This window comes from Rhinolophus sinicus, chromosome 16 (genome assembly GCF_057876585.1).
Source record: "Rhinolophus sinicus isolate RSI-liver-muscle chromosome 16, RSI-T2T, whole genome shotgun sequence".
In the NCBI taxonomy this organism is placed as follows: Eukaryota; Metazoa; Chordata; class Mammalia; order Chiroptera; family Rhinolophidae; genus Rhinolophus; species Rhinolophus sinicus.
The window spans coordinates 74865429-74881869 of record NC_142516.1 but is presented as its reverse complement, the minus strand read 5'-3'; the positions used below and the strand labels follow the sequence as shown (position 1 = coordinate 74881869).

The following is a 16441-nucleotide window of genomic DNA, read 5'->3' as shown; positions in this document are numbered from 1 at the left end:
TGTCCCCTGGACACCACTAATCTGCCTTTCATTACTATAGTTTTGTTATTTCAAGAAAGTTTTATAAATGGAATTCTTCAACATAACTTTTTGAGATTCACTTTTTTTTTGAATCAACCATTAAGGTTTATCCAAATTGTTGCCAATGATTAGTGACCCACTGAATGATACTTGGGTTGTGTCTAGTGTTTTCCTATTGTAAATAAAGCTGCTATGTATGTATAGTTGTGTATAGGTTTTCGTGTGAACGTAATACTCATTTCTCTGGGATAAAGTACTGAAAGGATTCAGTTTTATGTTCATGTGGTATGTATCTGTTTAGTTTTATGAGAAATTGCCACTAATTTTCCAGACAGGCTATGCTATTTTTCATTTCTACCATCAGTGTATGAGAGATCTATTTTTTTCACATCATCAGCATTTGTTATTATCTCTATTTTTAGCAGTTCTAATTGCTGTGCAGATGTCTTATTGTGCTGTACTTTGCATTCCCTGATGGCTAATTGTGGTCACACAGCAGCCTAGCCGTTTGTCCCCTCCAATCTTTCCTTAGGGAAAGAAAACTACGGGACTGTCCCTCTTTGGGGTTGAGTTCATTTATCCTAAGTTTTTCTATTTGGTCCTTGTAAGCTGGGTCTGCAGTCAAAGACGAGTGTTGATTCCTCATGGGAGGAACGACTTAAGCCAGACGGGACCCCATTGGGACCCCCATGAGTTAACATAATAAAAGTCAGGAGGTAGCCATACCCCTCCTCCTCACCATTATGGGAAGCTGCTAATGCATGCCCCAGTTGTTGTCCTGCACTCTGCTATGCAAAGGACTTCTTGGAGCGATAAGATATCGCTCTTCCTGCTTAGCTCATGGGATAGGTTTTACCTTGTGAGACTTGCTCCCCCAGGGGGTTGAACACACCCACCTTAGTTGCCTGGGGACAATGAGCATCGGTTGCTTTGGGACAGATATGTGGGAATTGGAAGAATTTTTATGGTGTGTGAGAATTTCGCGGACCCTGCCTTTAATCTTGTGATGCTTATTGTAAGAAATCAATAAATACCCACAACGACCCGATTGGGGCTCCAGTCCCTTGAGGCTGCGAGTCCCTCGGTCCTCTGTGATTTAACTGTATTTGAGTCTCTGTCTCTTTATGATAGTTTAACCCTCGCCGCCTCCCTCGCCTTCCCACGGCTTGTGTTGTGCAGGTCGCAACAGCTAATCATGTTGGATGACATTTTATGGACTTATTTGCTACATATATATCCTCTTTAGGGAAATATCTGTTCTGTCTTTTGCCTGTTTTATCTGTCAGCCTGTAGCCAGATTTTCATACTCTTAACAATGTCTTTCATTGTAGAAAGATTTTCAATTTTGATGGCGTGCATTTTAATACATTTCTAAAAAATGGATAGTTTTTTCCTTGTGTCTAAAAATTCCTCGTGTAGCCCTAGGTCACCACATATTTTGCCTATTTTTCCTTTCAAATTTTGTAGTTTTATGCTTTACCTCTCAAGCCATGGGTATAGGCCAACATTCATTATTTTGCCTGTGGTGGTCCAATTGTTGAGCATAATTTGTTGAAAAGACTTTTCTTGGATTGAATTGCTTTTACATCTTTGTCGGAAATCAATTGGCTGTGCCTGTGTTGATCAGTTTTTTGGTTCTTTTTTTTTTGTTTCATTGATCTATATTTTTATTTCTCTGTCAATATTACACTGTCTTTATTACTGTAGCTACTTAATAAGTCTGAATATAAGTAAACTTTACTCCTCTTTTACAAAATTATTATAGGTATTGTGTCTTTTCCTTTTCACATAAAGTTGAGAACAAGCTTGTCTATAAATAATCTCACTGGGATTTTGGTAGGACTTGCATTAAATCTATAGAATACTTTTGGTAATTGATATCTTTTCTAGATTGAGTCTTCCAATTTATGACATAGTACACTCTCTATTTATTTAGATCTTCCTTGATTACTTTCATCAGTGTTTTGTATTGTCAGTAATACAGATCCTGTAAGTGGAATTTTACGTTTATGGTTAGGTAATATTTTTATTTGAGTTGTAAGTAGTGAAGGAAATCTAGAGTATGAGTATTGCAAATTGATGTACAGGGAAGTCAGAAAAGAAAGTGTGTACCAGATAGTTTTTTGTTTTGTTTTGTTTTTAAGATTTTTATTGGGGAACCGGAACAGGACTTTATTGGGGAACAGTGTGTACTTCCAGAATTTTTTCCAAGTAGAATTGTCCTTTCAATCTTTGTTGTGGAGGGCGCAGCTCAGCTCCAGGTCCAGTTGCTGTTGTTAGTTGCAGTGCGCACAGCCCACCATCCCTTGTGGGAGTCGAGGAGACGAACAGGCAACTTTTTGGTTGAGAGCCCACGCTCCAACCTACTGAGCAATCTGGCACTGACTCATGTGGGAATCAAACCGGAAGCCTTTGGCATTAGGAGCAGGAAGCACCAACCCCCTGAGCAACTGGGCTGGCCCCCAGATAGATTTTTTTTAAATGAACCACTGTAGAGGAAAATAGGCTGGACCAGACCATGGTTGAAAATTCTGTGGACTTGTAGATTTGTGAAGTGATAGTTTGAATACATTAAGTAATACAGGTAATGTAAAACTCAATTTTCTAGAAGGATGTCTCTTAATTCTTTCATCTTTTGGCGGGTCAGGAGTACGTAGAGGTTATGCATCATCTTAACTGTTTAGCTAAGCGTGACATGCTTGCATGGCATATGGGTAGCAGTAGGGTAATAGTCAAATATACAAATATTTCTTTAACGATAGCTAAACATAAGGGATGTATTTAAAATTTATGGGAGGAGGTAGAAACATGTGATCCTTAAAGTTCTCACAATCGGTAGAAACCTCGTATGTTGAAAAGTGTGAGTTAAATATGGGACATAAATATGGGAAAAGCAGAGTTAAATATGGGACATAGTTGAAACTGGTTTTAAGAACATGAGTGAGCATATTTAAAAGTGATAGTTAAGATATCCTGGACAAAAATTGTTTACTTTTGACCAACAGTAACAAACACCAAAGCACCAGAGCCAGAATAGAGCAATGCATCCCATCCCAGTAGAAACATGGATTTTCCTCCAGTTACTTTTACACTTCCTCTTGGCATTTGTGTTCCGAGGAATGACAGCCAGGAGAATCAGAGCTTTGGTTTTAGGATCATTTCTTTAAATATGAGGAAATTTGTTCCATCATAACTTATTTTGGTATTGATATGTAGAATGAAAAAGGGGAACCTCCAAGTGGAAGCATGTAGATTGATGAGTATCCTACCATTTTAATCTGCATTTGATAGTTTAAGAACCTAGATCCTGATAATCTCCTTAATCCAAACTCTTTCTCTGCTGGAACCCCTAAAAATACATGACCATAATTTTTTTATTTTTTTGGTTGTTGTTGAAATCATGCCATTCTCTGATTTGTTTTGTCCACAGGACCAACTTTCTTAAAAACTTTCTTATGTTCCCAATTCATCATTCCATTCCTTTACGCCAAAGTTTGAAAATTGTATTTCAAAATGCCAAAATACGTACAATAGTCACCTCCAAATTGTTTTCCATTTTACCCCTTTCCCACAGCAAGCTTCCTGCCTCTCCGGAAAAAAAATATAGTTAATATATACTTGAAATTACCACAGTGTTGAAAGACTTAGCAAGAAATCCAATTGTGAAATATATACTACAGTAAATGTCTATTTGGCTTTCTAAATTAAAAATATGCTAAATTTCATAAGGAATTTTTTAAGTTTCTCATTTATAGAAAACTGCCAACTTGATCATTTAGAGAAGAGCCAGGAAAACCAAGTCCTTTTATGTCAAATTTTATTCACCACCAACAGACCATTGACTACAGAGCAAGAGAAAGTTTCAGGAAAACATTTAATCTGGGCACACTTATTGTTCCTTCAAGAAAAATACTCTCTACATGTGATAGTGTGGGGCATACAAACATTGATCTCTAAACATTGGCTCCTCATAATGACTCAAAAAAGAAGACTGATGAATTTAATGCATCTCATTCCAATACTAGAAATGAGAGAACAAACATTGGAGAGAAGTTTTCTGATTACAATTAAAATGTGCAAACTTTTAGTTGTGTGGAGGAATTTACTCTGGGGCAGTCTTTTGACTATAATGAATGTAGTAATGCTTTGCATGATAAGGCTGCCTTCATTGCATGGAACTGTGCTTACAGAAAAGAGATCTCATTTTGAATTTGGAAGAAACCTATGTAATGCATTGGCCCTTGTTTCTCCTAGTATTAGCACAGAGAAGAGACACTGAATTTCATGAAGATAAATGTAATATAATTGGGGACAGTTTGCAAAGGGTTGCTGAAGTTCACAGAACTGATATAAGAGAGAAAACTTTTGGTCAAAAAGCACAGTTCACAGAATATCGGCAAAGTCACACAGGAGTACAACCACTTGAGTGTGGGAAAAACTTTACTCCAATTCAGTTATTAATGTACAACAGAGAACTCACACAGTAGAGCTATCCTGTGATAATAAGACACGTGAGGAAACGTTCAGTTCTCAGTCAGCCTTTCGTATACAGCAGAGAACACAGGGGAGGGAACAATACTATGAGTGTAATGAATGTCAAAAATGTTTCTGTATGAGGTCATCCCTCATTTTACATCACAGAAGTCACACAGTTGAGAAAGTGTACGACTGTAATGAATGTGGAAAAGCTTTTTCCTGGAAAGAATCCCTAGTTGTACATCAGAAAACTCACACAGGGGAGAAACACTATCAATGTAACGAATGTGGTAAAACTAACGCCCGGAAGTCAAGACTTCGAAAACATCAGGAACTCACACAGGGGAGAAACCCTATGAATGTACTGAATGTGGGAAAACTTTAACATACAACACAGACATTGCAGTACATCACAGAACTCACAGAGGTGAGAAACCCTATCGATGCAATGAATGTGGTAAAAGTTACACCAGGAAGTCAAGCCTTGGGAAACATCAGAGAACACACAGGTGAAAAATCCTATGAAGGTAATGACTGTGGGAAACCTTTCACACACAAAGCAGGCTTTGTAGTACATCAGAGAACTCACACAGGGGAGAAACCCTACCAATGTAATGAATGTGGTAAAAGTTACACCAAGAAGTCAAGCCTTGGAGCGCATTAGAGAATTCACACGGGAGAAACTGTTTGAATGTAATGAGTGTGGAAAAGCTGTCACCACCCTGACACGCCTCAGACAACATCAGAAATCTCACACAGGAGAGAAACCCTATAAACATAATGAATGTGTAAAAACTTCCCTCTGGAAGTCACATCTTTGAAAACATCAGAGCACTCACCACAGGAGAGAAACCCTGTGAAACTGGACGAGTGTATTTTCATGTCATATCTCAAAGGACATCAGAGAATTCATGCAGGGGAAAAACCTGTGAAAGTATGAATTGTGGTAAACATTTTCTTTGGAAATCAGCCCTCATGTCAGAGACTGCATACAGGGAGAAATGCTACAAATGTAACTGATGCAGAAAATGTTTTGTTTCCAACTAAACTCTCAAGATTGAACTTATGACACAATTTATACAGGGGAGTGTAGTGATTTATACATTTTCAACAATGAGTTCCACCTATGAAAACATCAGAAAACTCACAAAGGTGAAACATTTTATGAAGGTGGCAATGTGGGAAAATCTTCTTAGAGTTGTCAGATGCAAAAAGCAAAGGGGAAGAAAAATAACTTTTTCTTGTACTCTGTTAGGTTCAGTTGCTGGAACCCTGCAAACTGAAGACATTAACAGGAGAAAATGGTTTATTTCATATGCACATGGAGAGTGTCACATAAGTGAAATGAAAACTCTTAAGGTGGTGAACAGACCTGGAGGTGTATATGCCATTCAAACAAAAGGACAGTACATTTACAAGCAAGTGTCCAGACAAAGAAAAAATGGTTGAGAGCTTGTGCAGGTGCTAAGTTCTAGGGATATAAATATTCGGGGAACCAATGGGAGAGGAGTGTTATTTCACTAAGATTTGTTTATGCAGGTACTAGTTGGTGTCATCTACAGGATATGAGTTGTCCCTTCTTGCTTATTCCACAGAGGGTATGCAGAACACCTTTACGAAGGGAGACTTATGCCCTGACATTTGTCACATGGAGGTGGAGTGAAAAGGGTTTTCTGTCTACTGTTTTTCAGTTGCTTTCGCTGATAATAATCCTTTGGCATAATTTGGCATGGCATATTTTGATTTCTTTGATCACACCGGGGATAAACCTTATAACTGTAGAAGTAGGGAAAATTTTCACTGGAAGTCAAACCGCAGAGAATATCAAAAACTCACAGGGAATTTTATGTGATTGTAATGAGTGTGGAAAAACTTTCATCCAAACATCAAATCTTGCATTACCTAAGAGAACTCACACACATGAAAAGCCCTGTAAATGTTATGGAACTTGGAATTATTTCACCCAGAAATCACACTTTGAGAACATCAGAGAACTCACAGGGGATAAATCATAAAGATGATGAATGTAGTGGAAGTTACAAGTCAAGGTCAAGAAAGGTTGGTCAGTGTCTTCGAGGGAAAGCAACACGGACACCTGCGTAGTGGCAGGGCCGTGCCTAGCAAGGCATTCTAATGTAGTGACACTGAGGTCTGTGTCTCAACACCGTGACTTGACGAGAAATAGGAAAGTGGGGCGTGGTCACCATTGCTTCACAGGATGAAACACATGCAAAACATAGGAGCTCTTTAATCATTAAGCATAAGGAGAGTCAAGAACTAAGCCTTGTACCCTCATTGGAGGTGTTGGGCAGTCACTGTGAATTCCATTTGGGAGTCTGTGAAAGCCCCGAGGAGACTGAGCAATATTCATCACAAAATGAGTTAAATCAGTTAATTTAACTTAAATCAGTTAATAAAAAAGGTGTGAAATTCCATCTTGTCCCTTGGCTCAGGAATTTGGAAGCTTGCTGCTTTGACACACACACACACACACATAAAAACATACACACGTTTCTATGTATTATGTAACCTAAAGATAACAGAGGAGCTATGAGAAAACTCTCCAGTTGATTCCAACATTTCTTCTATCCCTGTCCCTCATCTCCTTGTCCCTCTTCCAATAAACCTGGACACATGCATGGCCTTAAAGTTTTTATTGATTAATTATTGGGATAATTCTTTGAATTGTTTACAAAATCCACTTGTAAACTATTAACCTAAAAGTAAAAGACCAAAGTGGGAGTCAACAAGCATTTATTTGAGATCCAAATGAATAGCTATTAGTGAAGCACTGATTTAGGTAGAAACACAATAGGGTTTCCATTAGGAGGAAAAGCAAGGGGTATTGGTGACAAAGGGAAGGGGAACAATTCTACGAATGGAAAGAAGGAATTTCCATATGTGTCAAGAAGCCAACATTGTGATGCTAATTCTACAGCATATTTTTAATTTTCAGTCCATAATGATGCTAATTCTAAAGAATATTTAAAAATGTCAGCCAATAGTCATCACATCTGCTTTCTTGTAATGCTGAAATGCTGCTTTAGGCCCAGTTGAAAGGTCCCTTTGCCCAGTTTTAACATTCCAAAGGTTTGAGGTGTCAGACATGCAAGGTACTTCCTCTGGGATTGCAGCTCTGACTCCATTTTAAAGTGACTCCCTTGTTACTTTTTATACTTCTCCCCTTTGATTGACGTCTTTTCCTGAAAGTTACTGATCAATCATGGGAGAGCAACACTGGTCACTTATTAAAAGCATCATTGTTCTCTCGTTGCCAGGAAGACCCCTTCCCAGTGTATCCCGTGCTACATAGAAGTGAACTCGTTTTTGTTTTTCCTTGGGAGCCTTGGGCCACACTTGAGCAATTGCCCCAAAACACAGGAAGTCTTTGCCATTATGTTTCTTTAAGGGCAAATATCTGTCTTTTCTTGAGGTTTTTCTTATGAAGTCTCAGAGGCCTTAGTGATCATCTCAAAACGTTGTGCGACCATTGTCAGAGTGGTGTGTTTATAAGATTGACCTATGCAAAACAAACTTTTAGAGCAGAAAAAGTTTATGTAATAAGAAACCAATAAGTCCAATTTGAAGAATAGACCTGATCTATGAGGCAATACCTGAGGGCAGTCAGTTGAAGGTACTAAAGAGCCATGAAGTGTCAGTGCGCGCTGTATTTAATCTCTTGGCTTGTGCCCATATTTTATCTACTTGCGTCTCTTGTACCAGAGGTGTTTTATCGAAGTATAGGAGTAGGTCTATACTAGAGCAACCCTACCTTGTGTAGCTTGATGGTAAAGAGCAATTCTGCTGTCGAATATAAGTTATGCAAGGGAATTGATGCATTTTTCCTTGAGGGTAGTACGATGGTGGTAGCTCCAGCAATTCCCCTATGGTTTTTGAGAAGTTTCTAATAATACATATAGTGCAATACCTTCCCAAGGAAACCGTACTCTTCCACATCCCATACCATTGCTGGGCATTGATATGTGTGTCACCAGTTCCATATTTTGCCCTGCAGTGTCAGTTTAAAGATGATGCCCCATGTTGAGTACTACCAGGGATGCCACAAAAAGGATACTAGGGGACACTTTGCTCAGCGTTGCTCAAGCAGTAGTTCCCCGCAATCAGAAGTGCCATGATGTTGATGGAACCACTTTGAGCACCTCTTGCAATTGCAGAAGTCAAACACGAGTTGTATTCATCTTTTGTTATCGGTACATATTAGGCATTATAATTTCAATAGTCTTTTCCTTTCTTAAAATGTGTGTACATTTTTTTGGTACCATCTGTATTTCCACTCAGAAATTAAGGGAAAAGAGGAAACGATAACATTTTAGTGAGTGTTTGACCTCTCATATTATTTGTGGGATAGGAAGGAACTAAAAAGTAAGTGATGAGTCAGAAAAAGAGCTAATGAGAACAAGAGTAGGAGCTAACAGGAATATGCCGAAAGATTAAGTGATGAATCAGAAAAAGTTCGTTAAAATGAATCTCAGAGCTAGCAGAATAGGTTCAAAGATTAACCACTTAAGTTCTGATTTCTCATTAAACATTATCATTGCGGACTGACAAACACCTGGACAATTTTTGGAGGAAACCAACAGTGACAATATTTTTCAGAAGGGGCCAGCCACAACTCTGAACAACTGCAAGATAACTGGCCCCTGCGTAGCATAAAAAAAATGTAAAACCCCTACATTCCCTCACCTGGGGGCAGCCGTCTCCTTTAGACACTGCCATGGGCATTCTCTCTCTGATTAACCTTCAATAAAACTTTCTTTGCTTTCCTACTTTTCTGAGTCTTGTGAATCGTTTCACTTTCTGCAAACGACCAGGGGTTAATTCTATGCCAATTCATTTTGGTGCCAAACCCAATAGTTGGACTCTACCTCTTTTCCCCATCTCCAGAGCCTCTGTCTGTTCCCCTCCCTTGAGGGTTGGAAATTGACATTTCCCTGCCTAGTCTATCTGGTGGAATCATAAGTCCAGCCTCTCTGATGGTTGGGGAATCCCATTGCCAAGCCTTGTGTGAGGCTACTTTCTATTCCTCGGGATCGACAAGTCTTGGCCGCACTCTTACTGGATATGGGATGGATACATAAATTCCTCCCAGACGTTCACCAGTTTATTAAGTTTTCTGTGATAGAATAATCTGGTAGCAATCTACCACTAGGTCCCACCTGGGGCAAGACACCACAAGACCCACTCATCAGATATACACACAATTCAAAGGTACACAGACTCCCTTTCGTTTGACCACTCCCTGTAGTGGTTTTTGCTTCCTCACTCCCCATTCTTGTTTTGCTTCTCTGGACCTTCATTGCCACCTCCATGGATCAACAAAAGACCGTTGGTCGGTAGGTGATGTGCCTTGTGATGGCTGTGGGGTCCCAGGAATTCCACCAGCCTGGTCCACGACCCTCTACCCTAGGTGTTGCAGGGATGTCCTTACAACTAATGGTCATTTCTTTCTCCGGAGTATGTGGTAAAAACTGATAATTCCACAACTCCTGAGACAGACACTCCGTTGGAGAAACTTGGGGACGTCCCTCGGTCTCCTAGTCCGGCCATAATGAGACCACCATACCTAGCATCATGGGCAGCTCCTCCTCTGTCCCTCTCGTCTCCCCCCTTGGCTGTCTTCTCAAAAATTGGACGAAATTTGACCTCTCCTCTCTCAAAAAGAACAAAGAGCTTTTCTTTTGCAATACCGCCTGGCCTCTATATAAACTAGACGATCAGGAGGTCAGGCCGACTAATGGCACTTAGACTATAATAGTCACGCAACTAGATTTTTTCTGTAGGCGCCTTCACAGATGGTCTGAGGCTCCATATGTCTAAGCCTTTATGGCTCTGAGCCAGTACCCAGACCTCCAGAAACACTTCCACATGTGTCCTATGAAAATTCCTCATTCTCCCCCTCCGGATGTTTCATACGACGCCTTTTTATCCCAGGTCCCTCCTAGAGCTCCTCGAAACTCACCTCCTACCTCTCCTACCTATCCTTCCTCAAACCTGCTCTGCCCCTTCCACCTCTTCTCCTGCTCCCCCTCCCTATTTGCCCCAGCGCCCATTCCTGCAGGCACCACACATAGAGGAGCTCATTTTAAGGCAGACTCCATTTTGCCCCTCCGGGACGTCACAAACAGAGAGGCCGATACAATTCGGTTCATGTCCCTTTCCCTATGGCAGATCTAGCTCAGAGACAAAATTAGGGACCTATTCTGAAGACCCTTGTAAATTCATTAAAGAGTGCCAGAGCTTAATCATAGCCTTTGATCTTACTTGGCAGGACATTACATAGTTTTAACCACCTGCTGCTCCTTAGGAAAAAAAAGCTATATCTGTGCTCTTTCCCAAAGACACGCAGACACAGAATAGCTAGCTAGTGGGAATCTAGCATGACACAGGGTTGGGCCTAAGGCTATTCCCAATCATAATCTAGATTAGAATTATCAAGCTGGCCAGCAGGGCGGGATTAGACCAGACCATATGGTCACCTGTGTTCTCGAGGGCGTAAAAAATGGCATGAAACCAGTTAACCCTTAGAAACTGAGGGAAATTACTCAAGGATTGGATGAAAACCTGGTCTTCTTTCAATCCAATTTAGCTAACGCCCTCTGAAAATATACTAACCTAGATCCATCTAGTCGCGAGGGCTATTCTTGCCTTGCATTTTTTTGGACAATCAGCTCTCTAGATAGACATCAGAAGGAAGCTTCAGAAATTAGAGCTGGGTCCGCAGACTCTGCTCCCAGTCCTCTTAGGTACAGCCTTTCTGAGCTTTAATAGGGATGAAGTGGAAAGGGAGCCTAGGGTACGGAGGGACAAGAAAAAAGATCAGTAAAAGGCTAAATTAATGGCTGCTACCCTTGCCAGCACCCTGCCCTCACAGACTGAACTAGATTTGGGCCCACGAGGAGGGACCCCACCGAAGACAGGCCCAAACACCTCCTACAACTATCATCAGGAATGACACTGAAGTCAGGCTAGGCCTCACCTAGCCAGGAGGGCCCGCTCAGGCCCTTGTTCCCTTTGCAAAAAGGAAGGACACTGGAAGGACTGCCCCCTCTCCCTTTGAGGAAGGAGGCTGTCTCCACTCATAAAATGCCAAAGGGGTGGCTCCTCCAACTAGCTGTCAATGTCTGTCATCAGGAACTATGAGCCAGACAACTGTCACCTCGACTAAGGGGCCCCAGGACTCATCCTGGCCTCGCTGCTCAACATCACAGAGGCTGAGTCCAGGGTAATGCTTGCCATGGATGATAAGAATGTTATGTTCTTGATCCAGGAACCGCATTCTCTGCTCTAATTCATGACCTCAGCCCTACACTTCCGTCCTGCCTCCTCCCAACAGGTAGTGAAGGCAATCCCACCACATGCAGAGAGACCCTACATTTACCTTGTTGCTTTGCGTCCCTTGCTTTTACACATAGCTTTCTAATTATGCCCCACTGCCCCATACCCCTTTTAGGACGAGATATTATGCAGAAGCTACAAGCTCCCCTCCAAATCTCTGCTAACCCTACTCTAATAGCTGCTCAGTTGGTCGGGAACATTCACTATTGGCTTTCTAGCGTGATGTTCACTTATCTGATGAAGTTAAGCCCCTACCAGTCCCCATAATGGCCGCTATATTGGAAACACCCTGAGCCAAATGAGCGATCCAGCTCATTCCCCTTCTGGTTGGTTTGGTGGTTGCAGCGGAGTTACAACTGAAACTGCCTGACTACTGGTTCCAAAGCCGATCACGAGTCATCAGTGGACGAGATATTATGCAGAAGCTACAAGCTCCCCTCCAAATCTCTCCTAACCCTACTCTAATAGCTGCTCTGCAGCCTATTTTCCTTCTGAAGCATTTAACCCCGACCTCTGTAAGATCCTACCCTGGATCAATAAAACAGGTCCAACCATTGGCTGGGATCAGAAAACTTCTAGAGAGCATCTCATCTAAGTGCAGTACAGATGACGCTGAAAGACCCTATCTTTCTTCCCTGTAAGCCCCAATACCTCATTAACAGGGAGGCTCTTCTCAGGACTCAGCCTATGATCAACAAGCTTCTCAGGCATGGGCTTTTAATTCCCTTCAATTCACCTCATAATACGCTCATTTTACTGGTCAAAAGCCATCTGGCCAAAACAGGTTAGTTCAAGATCTAAGGATTAAAAATGAGGCAGTGATTCCAATTCATCATTTAGCCCCTAACCATTATACCTACTAGAACTAACGCCTCCAGAGACCGAATGGTTCACTGTACTAAATTTAAAGGATGTTGTTTTGTGTCCCACTAGATCCACAGTCTCCGTTTTTATTTGATTTCACCTTTATGGACCACCACAGTCAAATCTACAGGCGACATATATGGATTCTCTTACCACAGGGCTTTCAAGACAGTCCTCACCCTTTTGGACAGGCTCAAAGAGGATATTTTAGGGACTTTTCCTTCCCTGGGGCTACTATCCTCCAATATGTTGATAACCTCCTTACTTGTAGCCTGAGAAGGAAAGTTCAGATTGGGATAAAATAACAACTTTAAATTTCTAACATAACAGGGATACCGAGTAAAGGCCACAAAGGCTCAGATTTCCCAGCAGCAAGTAACTTACTCAGGATTTATTCTTTCACCTGGGCAATGACAGACTAGCAATGAGAGGGAGGAATCCATCACCTCCCTGTAGCCCCCAACCACCAAGAGGCATTTTCTTAGGCCTGGTTGGCTACTGACGCATCTGGATTCCTCAGTTTGGAGTCCTAGCAAAGCCTTTGTATGAGGCCCTTACGGACCTGGAGCAAAAGCTCTTAGACTGGAATGCAAAGCTCAAGTGCACATTCTGTGCCCTTCAGAGGCTCTAACTGAAACCCCTGCCTTAGCTCTACCAGATCTGCCCCAGCCCTTCTCACTCTGTATCTCTGTGAGGAGGGGAAGTGCCCCAGGGCTCCTTGTGCAGAATGGAGGCTCAGATTCCAGGCCTGCTGCTTATCTCTCTAGAGGCTGGACCCAGGGGCAAAAGGCTGACCCTTCTGCCTCAGATTTCTTGCGGTTTAGCCTCACTATTAAAGCAGGCTCAGAAGCTCACCTTTAATCATCCACTAACTGTGTTTACCCCACACCAGGCCATAGACGTCCTCAACTCCAAGGCATCTACTGGCTGTCAAACAACAGGCTTGCCCAATACCAAACCTTGTGTTTAGTCTCCCTGGACTTAACCATCAAGCCCTGCAATACCTTAAACCCCTCTATCTTGTGCCAGATCCCTCCTCCTCGACCCAACACAAGAGCCTCGAAGTTCTGAACATTTCCCATCTGCTCGGGAGGATTTAGAAGATGCTACCTTTTCAGACCCTGGTGAAATCTGGTTCACAGATGGGAGTTGCGTGGTGTCCCAAGGACATGCTGTTGTTTCTTCCACCACCATAATAGGGATGGGGGTTCACCTATCCATACTTCTGCTCAGAAGGACAAATTGATCGCATTAACCGGAGCCTTACTCCTAGGTAAAGACCTAAGAGTCACCATTTATACTGACTCAAAGTATGCCCATCATGTTTTACATGCTCGTGCTGCCATCTGGCAAGAAAGGGGCTTTGTAACCACCCAGAATAGCCCCATAAAGCACAAAGAAGAGATTTTACAGTAACTTGAGGCAGCCCAGACCCCTACTAAAGTTGCTGTCATCCACTGTTGAGGGCCACCAATCAGGAACAGATAGGATATCTCAGGAAAAAATCTTACTAACCCTATGGCTATGTCAGCTGCTCTTAGTAGAGAGGGTTATAATGTCAGAACAGGGGAGCCAGACACTCTTCTAGAGCCCCCTCAACCTAATTCCTTAGAGTTTCCTCACAGGCTCTGTCCCTTTTTACCGATAAACCTACATCCCAACCTGTCTATACTCCTAAGGAAAAACAACAGGCAGCGGGGGGTGGGGGGGTGGTTTTCAGATCCCCAAGGAAAATTCCCCATTCCCCGAGCCTCACAATGGAAGCTTCTCTACAATTTACATCATTCTCCTCATGTAGGTGCTAAGGCCTTACCTGAGATTGTGCAGTGCCACTTCGTAGGGCACAATATCCTCTCCCATATTCAAAACATTTCTAAGATGTGCCCCATTTGCCTCAAGGCTAATCCGGAAGCACACCTTAGGTCCCCTCCGCAATTAGAGCCTGTTCAAAGGAGATGGCAGTCACCGGGAACGATTGGCAAACAGACTTTCCTCATGTGCCCCTGCGAAGGATATCTATCGTTACCTCCCAGTTTTTGTTGATACCTTTTCATGGTTGCTAGAGGCCTTCCCTAGTGAGACTGAAAAGGCCTCAGAGGTCACCCAGTCCCTCGTGCAGGAGATAGTTCCTGGATTTGGCCTGCTTTGCTCCTTACAGAGCCATAACGGACCTATTTTTGTCTCTCAAATTACTCAGCAGGTCTGTGAAGCCCTTCAGATTACTTACCACCTACACTCTCCCTGGCAGCCCCAGTCCAGGGTAAGGTGCAGAGAGCTACCATGCTTGTCAAGAGACACCTCACTAAGCTCACCCAGGAACTCCAGTCATCCTGTACCCAGCTTTTACCTCTAGCGCTCCTTACGCTCAGGATAAGTCCTCGCTTGGACAGTCACCTGAGCCTCTTCCAACTTCTCTATGGGAGGCCTTTCTTATCAACAGACCTGCTGCCAGATACTGAATTTAATGCTTCAGCCACATATGTCTCCTCTTTAGGTCAGGGCCTCACAGAAATTCATTCTTATGCTAACATCCTCTCCCAGCTCCGGATTCTTCCATTTTGTGATCCAAACATCCAAAAGTTAACCCTGGACACTGGGTCTTTCTTAAAATACTTCCCAACAGTATAAACCTCTTCCATCCATCTGGCTGGGCCCATCACGTTCTCCTAACAAACTTACGGTGGTCAAACTCCTTGGACACCCTTCCTGGATACACCTGTATCTCGGATAAAGCTTGCTTCTGAGCCAGACTCCACCCAAGAAATGACAGCATCTGAAGGTTCCCAGGACACCTATTCTTGTGAGCCAACAGAAGGACTTAAGCTTCTCTTTAAAAAGCAAGCAGACAAGCAATAATTAATCCTACTATTTTACGCAACCCGCTCTTCTGGCCTCTTATCCTCTGTCGGCTCCTTTTCGTAGCCCTTAGCCAGTGCATATGGGCTTATGTCCCCCTCCTAGCTAAAACTATTCTTTCTCACTCTTAAGATAAACTTAGTGTGGCTTCTACTACTTCTGGCCCCTTAATAGCTCCTTAAAGGTCACTAATACCCGGGGAAAACATTTTCACTGTGCCCCAAATAGCACTCCAGATCTTGAAAAGAGCCAATTCTACTTAAACCCATAATCGTTGGATCATGTAGATTTTCTCCCTCCCGAGGAGGGCTTATTCTGCATGCGCAAAGGAATTCGTTCTGATGGAGGTGCCTCTCAGTTTGCATGTCACTCTGTCAACGGTCTCTTGACTCCAGCCAACCAGCTCTTATCCCAGTTATAACAGAGCTTCCCTGCTTCTCTCGGAACTAAGGAAAAGCCTATCTTAAGACTCCTCTATACACAAACAGAATTAAGAGACTCTCCTCTCTGTATTACTAGGAAGCCTTCTGCATATTCTCATATCACGGATACCGAGAACCAAAATTACAATATGACCTTCAGACTCCAATTCCTTTCTACATACTCCATATATCGACAATGAGCCTTCAGGACCCCACCACGATTTCCTAAGCCTGGGACTTGTACAGTTACACCATTCACCACCTCAGGCTCTCAGTTCTGCAACGGCAGACCCTAGGGTCCCTGCCCTCAAATCTTCTGATTCCATCCTACAAACTACTCAGGAAACTTGCAACCTTCTACCGCATACCACACAAAATTGCAGGGGTTAATCATTCATCAGACCCATTCTATATTATTCTGGGACCTGGATACATATAATAGTAAT

The 16441-nt window shown here is 42.4% G+C and overlaps 1 pseudogene; it reads left to right on the top strand.

Annotated features, from left to right (window-relative positions):
* Positions 1-1511: 1511 nt before the first annotated feature.
* LOC109439880 (uncharacterized) lies at positions 1512-5374 on the top strand (annotated as a pseudogene).
* Positions 5375-16441: the final 11067 nt, after the last annotated feature.